The sequence below is a fragment of the Balaenoptera borealis genome, assembly GCF_965194805.1.
Source record: "Balaenoptera borealis genome assembly, chromosome: 1".
Taxonomy (NCBI): domain Eukaryota; kingdom Metazoa; phylum Chordata; class Mammalia; order Artiodactyla; family Balaenopteridae; genus Balaenoptera; species Balaenoptera borealis.
This window is the reverse complement of record NC_138860.1, coordinates 150,190,973-150,200,895: the sequence shown is the minus strand read 5'-3', so window position 1 is coordinate 150,200,895 and position 9,923 is coordinate 150,190,973.

Sequence of the window (9,923 nt, the reverse complement as noted above, 5' to 3'; positions counted from 1 at the left end):
GAGTGTAGGCAACCAAAGCCCAGGGCACAGGCCAGAGCCCAGGGGAGCAACATGCCTTGCTCTGTCCCAGAGACCTGGGATGCTTTCATGTGTGGAACACTCACAAGGGTGTGAGTGGCTCCCTGCACACCTTCTACGTACCTCACAGGATCAAGGCCATCCAGAGTGGGTGGTCCACTCAGGGAGTGGTTTTTGTTGTTGTTATTTTTGTGTTTTTTTGTCTGCACCATGCAGCATGTAGGATCTTAGTTCCCCCACCAGGGATCGAACCTGAGCCCCCTGCATTGGAAGCATGGAGTCTTAACCACTGGACCACCAGGGAAGTCCCAGGGAGTGTTGATTGAGGATGTACTGTGAGCCCAGCACTGTGACAAGCCTTAAGGGATAGAGGATGCAGCCCTGCCCTTAGGGGATTACTCACTAGGGATGAAAAGTAGGTTTGACCCATGAAATCCCTAGAGAGTAATAAGATTTCAAAAGCAAATGCCAAGCTGTGGGGTAAAAGGCCATTAGAGTTGCAGAGATTCTAAAACAGGAGAAAAGAAGTAGTTTGGACACCTTTGTGGAGGAAGAGGGGGTTGAATTTGACCTTGATGGACCATGGCAATATTTGAAGGGTCTCAGTGAGGTAGAGGAAGTGTTCTATAATGTCAACTTTATATTTAAAGAGGGTCATTTGTGGCTCCAAGGGCTTTGGACGAGTAGACTATGTACCACCCCACCCCCAGCCATAGTCATTCAATAAACTACACTTAATATGTTTTGTGTGCCTTGCCCTGAGCTCTAGGAACAAAGAAATGAATCAGTCATAATTCCTGCTCTTGGGGAGTTCTCAGGCTATTGGGGAAAGACTGATAGATTAATACACAATTACAATAGTTTGGAAAGTGCTATGATTTCTTCATTCATCGTTTGAAAGATGGCTTACCACTAAGATAGGTTATACAAGCCTACATGGCGTTGCATTAGTGCAATGAAACTTTGCCACCCCTCCCATCCAGTAGTGGAATGTATTTTTCCATCCTTTGTTTCTGTGCCGACTTTGTGACTTGCTTTGACAAACAGCAAGTGGCAGAAGTGACACTGTGCTATTTTGAGTCTAGGCCTCAAAAGACCTTGCAGCTTCCTCTCTCACCCTCTTGGAATGCAGTGTCACCATGTAAGGAAGCCTGGGCTAGCCTGCTGGCAGATGAGACCATGTAGAATATACGTGAGCTCTCCACTGAGGCCCCCAGGCCAACCAGCTCCCAGCTGAGCTACCAGATTACTGCAACTACTGAGTGACCCCAGGTGAGATCAGCAGAAGAACCGCCAGCTAAGCCTAGCCCAAAGTGCCAATCCACAGACTCATTAGCAAATAAGTGGTTACTGTTTTAAGCCATATGTTTTGGGGTAGTTTTTTACACAGCAACAGATTACTGGTATAATTCTTTTTTCATATTTCATTACAACTGTGAATATACCTGTCTTCTCCATTTTTTGATAAGCCCCTCATTAGAGGAAAGAAACGTCTTTGTGCCATCTTCTGTTTGCCACTCCAGACCCACTCTCCATATCTTAGAAGGATGATTTGCATGATTTACATTAAGGCACTACTGTGCCCTTTGGATTCTGTTAGGGTTTGGTCAACTAAAGTCCCAGCAGAGTATAAATTCCCCTAGCTTCCTCCCTGAAGTTACATCATGGGCTGGCTGCATCTCTATACCAAGGACATAGCTCCTGTCACACTGTCCTTACCACAGCTCTCTTTGAGAGAGATTCTTGTAATTGCTACCTCCTTGCTCCTTTAGGCCTAAGGGTAGTAACTAGTGCCCTAACATTACTTGCCCTATTCCTTGTCCCTGTATTACATAATCCCTTTATTAAACTCTTCTCAAATTACCCAATTTGAGAAATGCCATCTATTTCCTCCTGACACCCTGATTGATAGTGTTGTATTAATTAATCTATCCCAGCTGCCAGCTCTCTCATGGTATATGCTCAATAAATGTTATTTGGTGAAGGAATAAAAATTCCAAGGGATCTGCTGTTAGAGTTATACTTCGGTCAGAAAGACTTGGGTCTGGATCTTGGCTCTGTGGCTTCCTAGCTGTGTAGCCTCGGCCAAATTTCTTCACTCCTCTGAGCCTCAGTTTCCTCATATGTTAAATAACAAATAGCAACACTGCAGGATTGTTGCTCAGATTGTATTGATAATGTTTGTAAAATCTGTGGATCACAGTAAATGATAAATATGACTTTGGTGAGGAGGTAGGAAGGATTTCATAACCATTTTCCCATTTGATTTTCACTACACCACTATGAAGATCACTATCCCCATTTTTTTTTAGCAAAGTAAGACCAAGGAACCAAAAACAACCTGCCCAAGGCCACACATTGAGCTGGAGGTAGAGTCAGAATTTGAATCCAGGTCTCTGACTCCCAGTTCAGTGCTGTTTTTGCCATACCAGCTGAGGAAGAGGCATGACCTCAACACACCTTCCGTCCTATAAGCCAGCTGGGAAAGCAAACAAAAACAAAGTGGGCCCTCCTGGGAGAAGCCAGCAGGGGCCACCTGCCCCACCCTCTTCTTCAACAGAATTTTTTCACCTTTTCCAAGAAAAGGTCTTGGCCTCGCTGCCTGCCTCGCTGCCCAGCAGGAGCCTTGAGAATGAAATCATCCTTCTGGAGACTGGAGATGGAGAGAAATCATGCTTGGCTGGGAAGCCCCAGGACATGAATGCAGGGCATTTTGTAGGGCAGCTCGAGGCACCAGAGTCCTCTCCCTCACCTGCGCCCACTTGGGCGCCCTTTTCCTCACCTTTCCCTCACCCAGGGCTTCCTTCTCCAGCAAGCCTTCAGCCCTCAGTGAGTGAGCCCTTCTCTGAACTATCACAGTACCTGGCACATAGTAGGTGCTCTTTAAACCTTCTGGAACAAAAGAATGAATGTGTCCATTTGCATAAACATTCATTCCACAAATACCAGATGTCTCCTCTGTGCCTCCGCATGTATTGGGGTGGAGGACGCAAAGACAAATCAGCCCACGCCTCACAGACTGCATGATCCTCCTCTTAGTATTCACCACCTCCGGTGTGTTTACTAATAGTTTGATCAAACACTGTCAGAGCTCAAAAGGCCCTTGGAAACCTACCCTTTCAACTGTCTCATTGTATAGACGGGGAGACCAAGGTTCAGAGAAACAACATTCTGGTACAGAGAAGAGCAAGGATCAGAGGTCGGCACAGCTGGGTTCGAATGACCGCCCTGCCAGTGACTTGCTGGTGATACTCGACCTCTCTCTGGACCTGTCTGTAACATGAGCAAAGAAGCAACGTGCACTCGGCACAGAGGGCTGCTCGAGTGCAGAGCTCTGTCTCCGAGAAGGCCTTTCTCCAGGGAGGAGGGAGCTTTCTTTGTCAAACCTTCATTTTCAAAACCTCCTGCTTCGGGTTCTCAAGCCCCGCCTCCTCTCCTGGCTGCTGTGCGTTACCATGGAGACCGTAAGCCCCGCGCAACACCCTGCTGTTCCGTACCCCTCCCCCTTCACCCTCTCTTTAAGCTGTTTCTCCTGTGGCTGCACATCTCCCCCAGGGCTGATAAACTCCCGAACTTTCCCAAGACAGGAATTATTATCCCCATTTGAAATCGAGGAAAACTGAGACCCAGAGAAGGGCAGGGATTTGCCGCAGGTTACCAGCAGCCTGTTACTGGCAGAATCATAAACACAGCTTTGCTCCACGAGGGGCACCCCTTCCTCACCACAACCATCCCTCTGTGTGGCCGTATGTGCTCCTAATCAGGGAGGATTGTTTTCCCTTTTTTCTTCTTTCTGCATTTTTCGTAGTTTAACTTTTTATTCTAAGAAGATCAGAACGTGTTCTGACTAAACCTAGAGTGATTTGAAGTTCAGTCTTTACATTAGTGACTTTAAATCTATTCTTGGATATGTTGTTTAAGTCCTTTGTTCACTGAAAATAGTGCTGGATGATAAAAGCTGCCAAAAAGCTATCGCAGAATGTACCAGCCCTGATTATGCTGATGCAACAAGGATAATCACATTTTAGAGCACTGCAGTATGCCAGAATGCATTAAGAAAAATGGTACATGACCGTGCAGAATTTACACAACAAACATCCAAAAATTTGGACACATTATACCAAGTAGTTAAAAGTGTTTTCACAACTCTGGAAGACAAGGGTATCAAAACTTTGGCATATGAAAAATAGAATTTATTCTGCAAAGCTGGGTTCCAGTCCCAACTGGCTCATTTTGATCTTCTGCACATTACTTAATCTGAAGGTAGAATACCACCCACTCCAGTGTGATGCAGTGATGTGAAAGGACTTTGGAAGTTGGGATATGTTCAACAGATGTTATTTACTGTTATTAAAAGAAGGTTGGAGAAGGATCTCCTAAATTTTTCCCAAGGGTCTCCAATTGTCAAACGATTAGGTTCCAAAATTTTCTATGACTAACATATGTGATGCTAAAGTCTGTGATTCTAGAATCCTGAGCCTGATTCTAATCCCAGAACCCCGTGAGTCTGACATGTTCTGATTCCATACAAGTGTGAAGTCAAGGTCTGAAGGCCAGGGCAGGATGGAGACCCAGGTGAGCAGTATGGTCCTAGGCCCCTGGGGCAGGGCAGCTGTCCCTGCTGTTCACCTTCTGGGTTCACGCATGGAGCCTTAGCCTAATTCCCATCAGACCTGTCTTCAGTTCATCAGCCTTCCTCCAGCCAGCTTTTGTTGGGGCCTCATTTCCTGTATTATCCATGTCCATCACACATTTTCTCCCATTAGGTCCAATTAAGCCATTTCGCCAACACTGCAGGAATCAAAACCCCTTGATTAGGAGGCCCAGCAGAGGAGGCCCCAGTTTAGGATGACTCCACCTCCCACATCCCCACCCCCATCCGGTACCCCAAACACCCTTATTCCCTCACACCCCAGATCAGCATAGTGGCTTAAGGAGCATTCCTTTCTGTAGGTCTGGTACATGATGTTCCCTCCCTGCTGGCCTCTCAGGCAGCTTCTGACTCACCCCAGGTCTCTAATGTACCAGGGATCCACGTATTCAGATGGGTCTGCTTCACAGGATGCAGCAGCATATGTACATGTGACCCCACATGCGTGGACATCACCAGAGCACCAGTCCTGGGCTGCACACTTGAGACCCGAGTTCCAGGCCACTACTGTTTACAGGGTTACCTTGAGGTAGTACCTTCCTCTCTATCTAAAGAAAGGATTCTGGTCCTATGGGCCTCATGGGGTGTTTTGAGGCTTTTGAACCAGCGTATCAACAATGAATTGTTCAACAATAATGTGTGATGGAAAGTAATATATAAATACACTGTACTACTAAGATGTTCATGGTCAGTCCCATACCAGCACCGCAGCCTTGCTGTGTGACCTCAGGCAGGTTACTTTACTTCTGTTTTTTTTTTTTTGGCCACGCCATGTGGCTTGTGGGATCTTAGTTCCCCAACCAGGGATCGAACCCGTGCCCCTCTGCAGTGGAAGCGTGGAGTCCTAACCACTGGACCGCCAGGGAATTTTCTTATTTTACTTTTCTGAACCTTAGTTTCTGTGTGCATGTGTGTGTGTGTGTGTGTGTGTAGTTTTTTAGAGTGCTTACTATATGCTAGGCACTGTGTCTGGCAAGTTACATGATTTATTCCATACCAGTTAAGATTCTCAGTTGCAAACAGTTGAAACCATCTCTGGCAAAACTAAGCAAAAAAGAGCTTTATCAGAAGGCTACTGGATGGCTCACTGAAATGATGGGGAGACTGGAGACCTAGACATGCATCAGGGGCAGCTGGGCACAGCCCAAGTTCTGCCATAGGCACTGTTTAGGGCAGACTCCACCCCAAGCCACACAGCCTCTTGCTGCTCACGACCGCAATGTGGGGCTCTGGTCCCCACTGCAGCCTCCTCCTGAAGTAATCTCTGACGGTCCTCACCCCTCTAACTCCCACCAGATTCAAGGCCCAGCTGGGGCACCAACCTGGCCCAGCCCAGACCCTCAGGGATCAGGTGAAGAGCAGCTGCCCCCTTCAGCTTCCATGTAGCTTGGAATTCCTCCAAGTAGGCCAAGTGTTTGGATTCAGAGCAGCCAAAAGTAGGCAGTGTCCACTACAGGTGTCAGCAATCTTGAATCAGGTAATATTACACTTTACACATGAAGAGACTGAGTCTCTGAAGTGTTTATCTACTGGTCACCCAGCTAGTAAGTGGGTACACTAACACCCACCTCGTAGGAATGGGAAAAAAATATGGATATGGGTCGTTAGCAAAGATTAATCCCCCTTTCCTCCTCAGTAGTAGCTCAGCCACGGGAAGAATTTTTTTTTTTCTTTTTATTATTTATTTATTTTGGCTGCACCGGGTCATAGTTGTGGCACGCATGCGGGATCTAGCTCCTGGACCAGGGATTGAACCCGGGCCCCCTGCCTTGGGAGCGCAGAGTCTTACCCACTGGACCACCAGGGAAGTCCCAGGGAAGGTTTTTAAAACCTTGTTCATATTCCCTATGACTCTGGAGCCGTCCCCTAACTTTCTGGCTATGTGCACAATTGTAATTTATTCCAAGAGATTGACTGCTACGCAGACAGATCATCATCACCATCCTCATCGTCACCACTACCACCACCATCATCATCATAGTCCTTTTAGCTCATTGGAGCCTCACAAAACCCTGTGTAGTAGGTATTACCTCAGTTTACCAAACGAGAAAACCGGGGCTCAGAGAGGTTTAGTGATTGTCCCAAGCTCACAAAGCAAGTCAGAACCCAAATCATGTCTAGGTCTCCTGTCTCCAGAGTCTGCTCTGTCACACGGCCTTTATTTCAAAGGAGCAGGCTGAAAGCAGGACATCCAGGATTCAACAGAGACACAGAATGTCAGGGCAGGAAGAGGTCTTAGCAATCTTTGCATCCTTTCGCTCTTTTCATTGATGGCAAAGCCGAGGCCTAGAGAGAGGAAGTGCCCTCCCCAGCCTCACACAGTGCCATCTATGAAGCCTCATTCAAGAGCCAGGGTTGAATGCAGTTCCCTTGCCTCCCCGTTTAGTGAGCATTCCCCACACCACTCTGGAGCTCATTTTAAAGTTGCTGTAACTGAGATGGACAGCAGGAGAATACGTGGCCCACGCAGCTGTTGGGATGAGGGCCTGGCTAAGGTGTGGGCCAGGAAGAAAGGGCATGGCAGCAGGATGGCCGGGAGGTAGGAGGCTTTGCACCTCCAGAACATCCTGTTCTCTCGTAACCAGGAAATGTCTCCAGACATTAGAGCCAATTATCTTCTCCTGGTTGGAAATGATTGCAAGAGACTTAAATTTGTCAGTTATTGGAATAGCTGGGGAGAGGGGTCTGAAGGCAATTATATTAGACCTGGACAGATCAAACTCGTGGGCCCAAAGAACTGGACAGTCTGCAATCGTTAGCACCTTGATCTGAGGCCCCCACCTAGATGCTAGGGAATTTCCATGTGCTTTGGCCCTTGAGGCTGCCTTCCCACCACACACGTGTCCCGCAACTGCATCCTGATTCCAGAGTCAGCTCAGACAGCATTCCTCTAGGAACACTTTTGAACTTCCACAGCCCCTACAACTTCCCTACGTCGCAGCCCTCACCACGCTGGGTTGTCAGTGTCCGTGCTGGTCTCTTCCGTTACAGACTGTCAACTCCAGGGCATGGAGTTGACATGGTCTGCCACCGGGGGACCTCAGCAAATGTTAGCTAACTGAATGAATGGATGGAGAAAAGGAGGAGAGAACATCCAAGAAGCCAGCCCTCACCCCAACTCCTTCTCCATTTCCAGTCTAAACTCCAGGCTAAGGGCAGCAGTCTCTGTCCTAACCCAACTCCTGAATTTGGCCTTTAGATCAGGTTCCTCTGGTAATGAAGCCTCAACTCCCCCGCAACTTATTCTGACCTGGCTTCCCCTTCTCATGATCAACTCCAAGGATCCTGAGTTGCCTTCAGCCTAACATCCCCAGAAGCTGAACTCCAGCCCTGAGAGCCCCATCTGCAGGTAGCCAGCAGCTATGCATGCCCTAGAGTAGCCATAAACTGGGCATGCCCCCTGGGCAGGCCCTGAGACAAGCACTGAAGACAGAGAAATGGACAAGGTGGTCTACTGGGGTCCTGAGTCTGCAAGGTATTTGAGATATATCTCAAAGAAGAACAGGCAAAATCAGAAAGGAATAGGCATCTCCGTGTGAAATTGACAGAAGCCCATGGGCCAGCCTGGTGCCCAATGGCACAAGGCTCCAGCAACCAATCTTCGCTGGGCTCTTAATAGGACACTGAGTAGGAGATGTGGAAGATATAGAGGCTGAATCAGACAGAAGCCCAACCCTAAGGTAAAACTAAGCAAGGAGGATGTCAGGACATCTAGAAGGAGGTGTTCTAGGAACACAGTCACACCAACATTCCAGAAATACTAATATTCTAACAAAATAATATCCCAGCACACCACATTCCTTCACCTTGCCATTCCATTATGGGGGGCCACTCCACCCCACCAGCCTTCCTCTCTCTGCCATTCCAATGTTCTGCCCTACCAACATTCCTTCATACCATCACTCCAACATTTTAAAAGACCATTATGTACTACAATTGAAACTTTCAACCTTCCAACTTCCTTTGACCTAAAGCATTTATTTGTTTTTTGGTTCACTTATACCAATGGCTCTTAATATTTTGGGGAATACAGACTCCTTTGAAACATTAAAATCCATGGCTCCTTCTCCCCAGAAAAACAATATATGTACACGTAAATTTTGCAGATCATTGCAGATTTTCAATGACTATGGGCAAGATAGTCTAGACTCTAAATTATGAACTGTTTACTTTTACCCTATTTTAATCCAGAAAGACATTTAAGTAAAACAAGATCATTAAGTTTACGACAGGACAAGATAAGTTTGAGAAAAACAAAATAGGGACGAAGTGGAGCCTGGAATGATGCAAAAAGTACAGAACATAGTGACAGGCACAGCTAAATTTGCGTCTCACGTTTTTAGCTCTAAGACTTCCAGCAGCCAAGGCAAAAAGGGAAAGCTGTTCACTTACACAGTTCACTGTGTACATGAGATAAAAACAAAGCACTTACTCCTCAGGAGACACACAACTATTCTTGGTCTGAAGATCAGACAAGAATTTCTCCTGAGAGCCTCACAAAGAATGACAGAATGGACCATGACCTCAACAGGGCTCTCACGCAGCCCCAGAGATGTGTTACGCAATAGAGAGACCAACTCATCCCGGTTTGCCTGGGACTTGCTCAGTTTTAGCACTGAAAGTCTCGCGTCCCAGGAACCCTTTAGTCCCAGGCACACTGAGATTGGTTGGTCACCTTATTTGTGAGTTAAAGGTCAGTCAAAGCTTACCTGGGCTAAGGTTCTACAGAATTGTGTGTAGTCAAGATTATTCTTGGAGAGCCTTTCAATCACCCATCAAGCAGGAGTATAGAACCATCTCTGAACAGCACAGCCAATTTGTCCTCTAGCAATGGAACAGGTTGCTGTTTCTTTGGGGAGGTTTCTGATGAAGAGATTGGCTTGCTTGGGGGCAAGAAATACTAGAATCGCACTCAGTGTGGTGAAATGTGCACACACCGTGGATTGTACGGGGCATGTAGGAACTGATACCAACAGAAGGAACAGCAGATTTACCTCTCCCATGACACAGTCATCCTGCGGCATATGCTGAGTGGGTGAAATACTTAATATATTATTGGGCTTTCTCTTTCCATCTCTCTTTTTATTCACAGCAAGTAAAGTTGAATTTCTGTCAGTTAAATAAAAACAGTACCCACCCCATGGGGTTTGTGTGAGAATTAAAAGAGTTAATATTTACAAAGCACTTAGAACAGTACCTGACACAGAGTGAGTGTTTGCTCTTATTATTAATATAGATACGGTGGCACTTCACT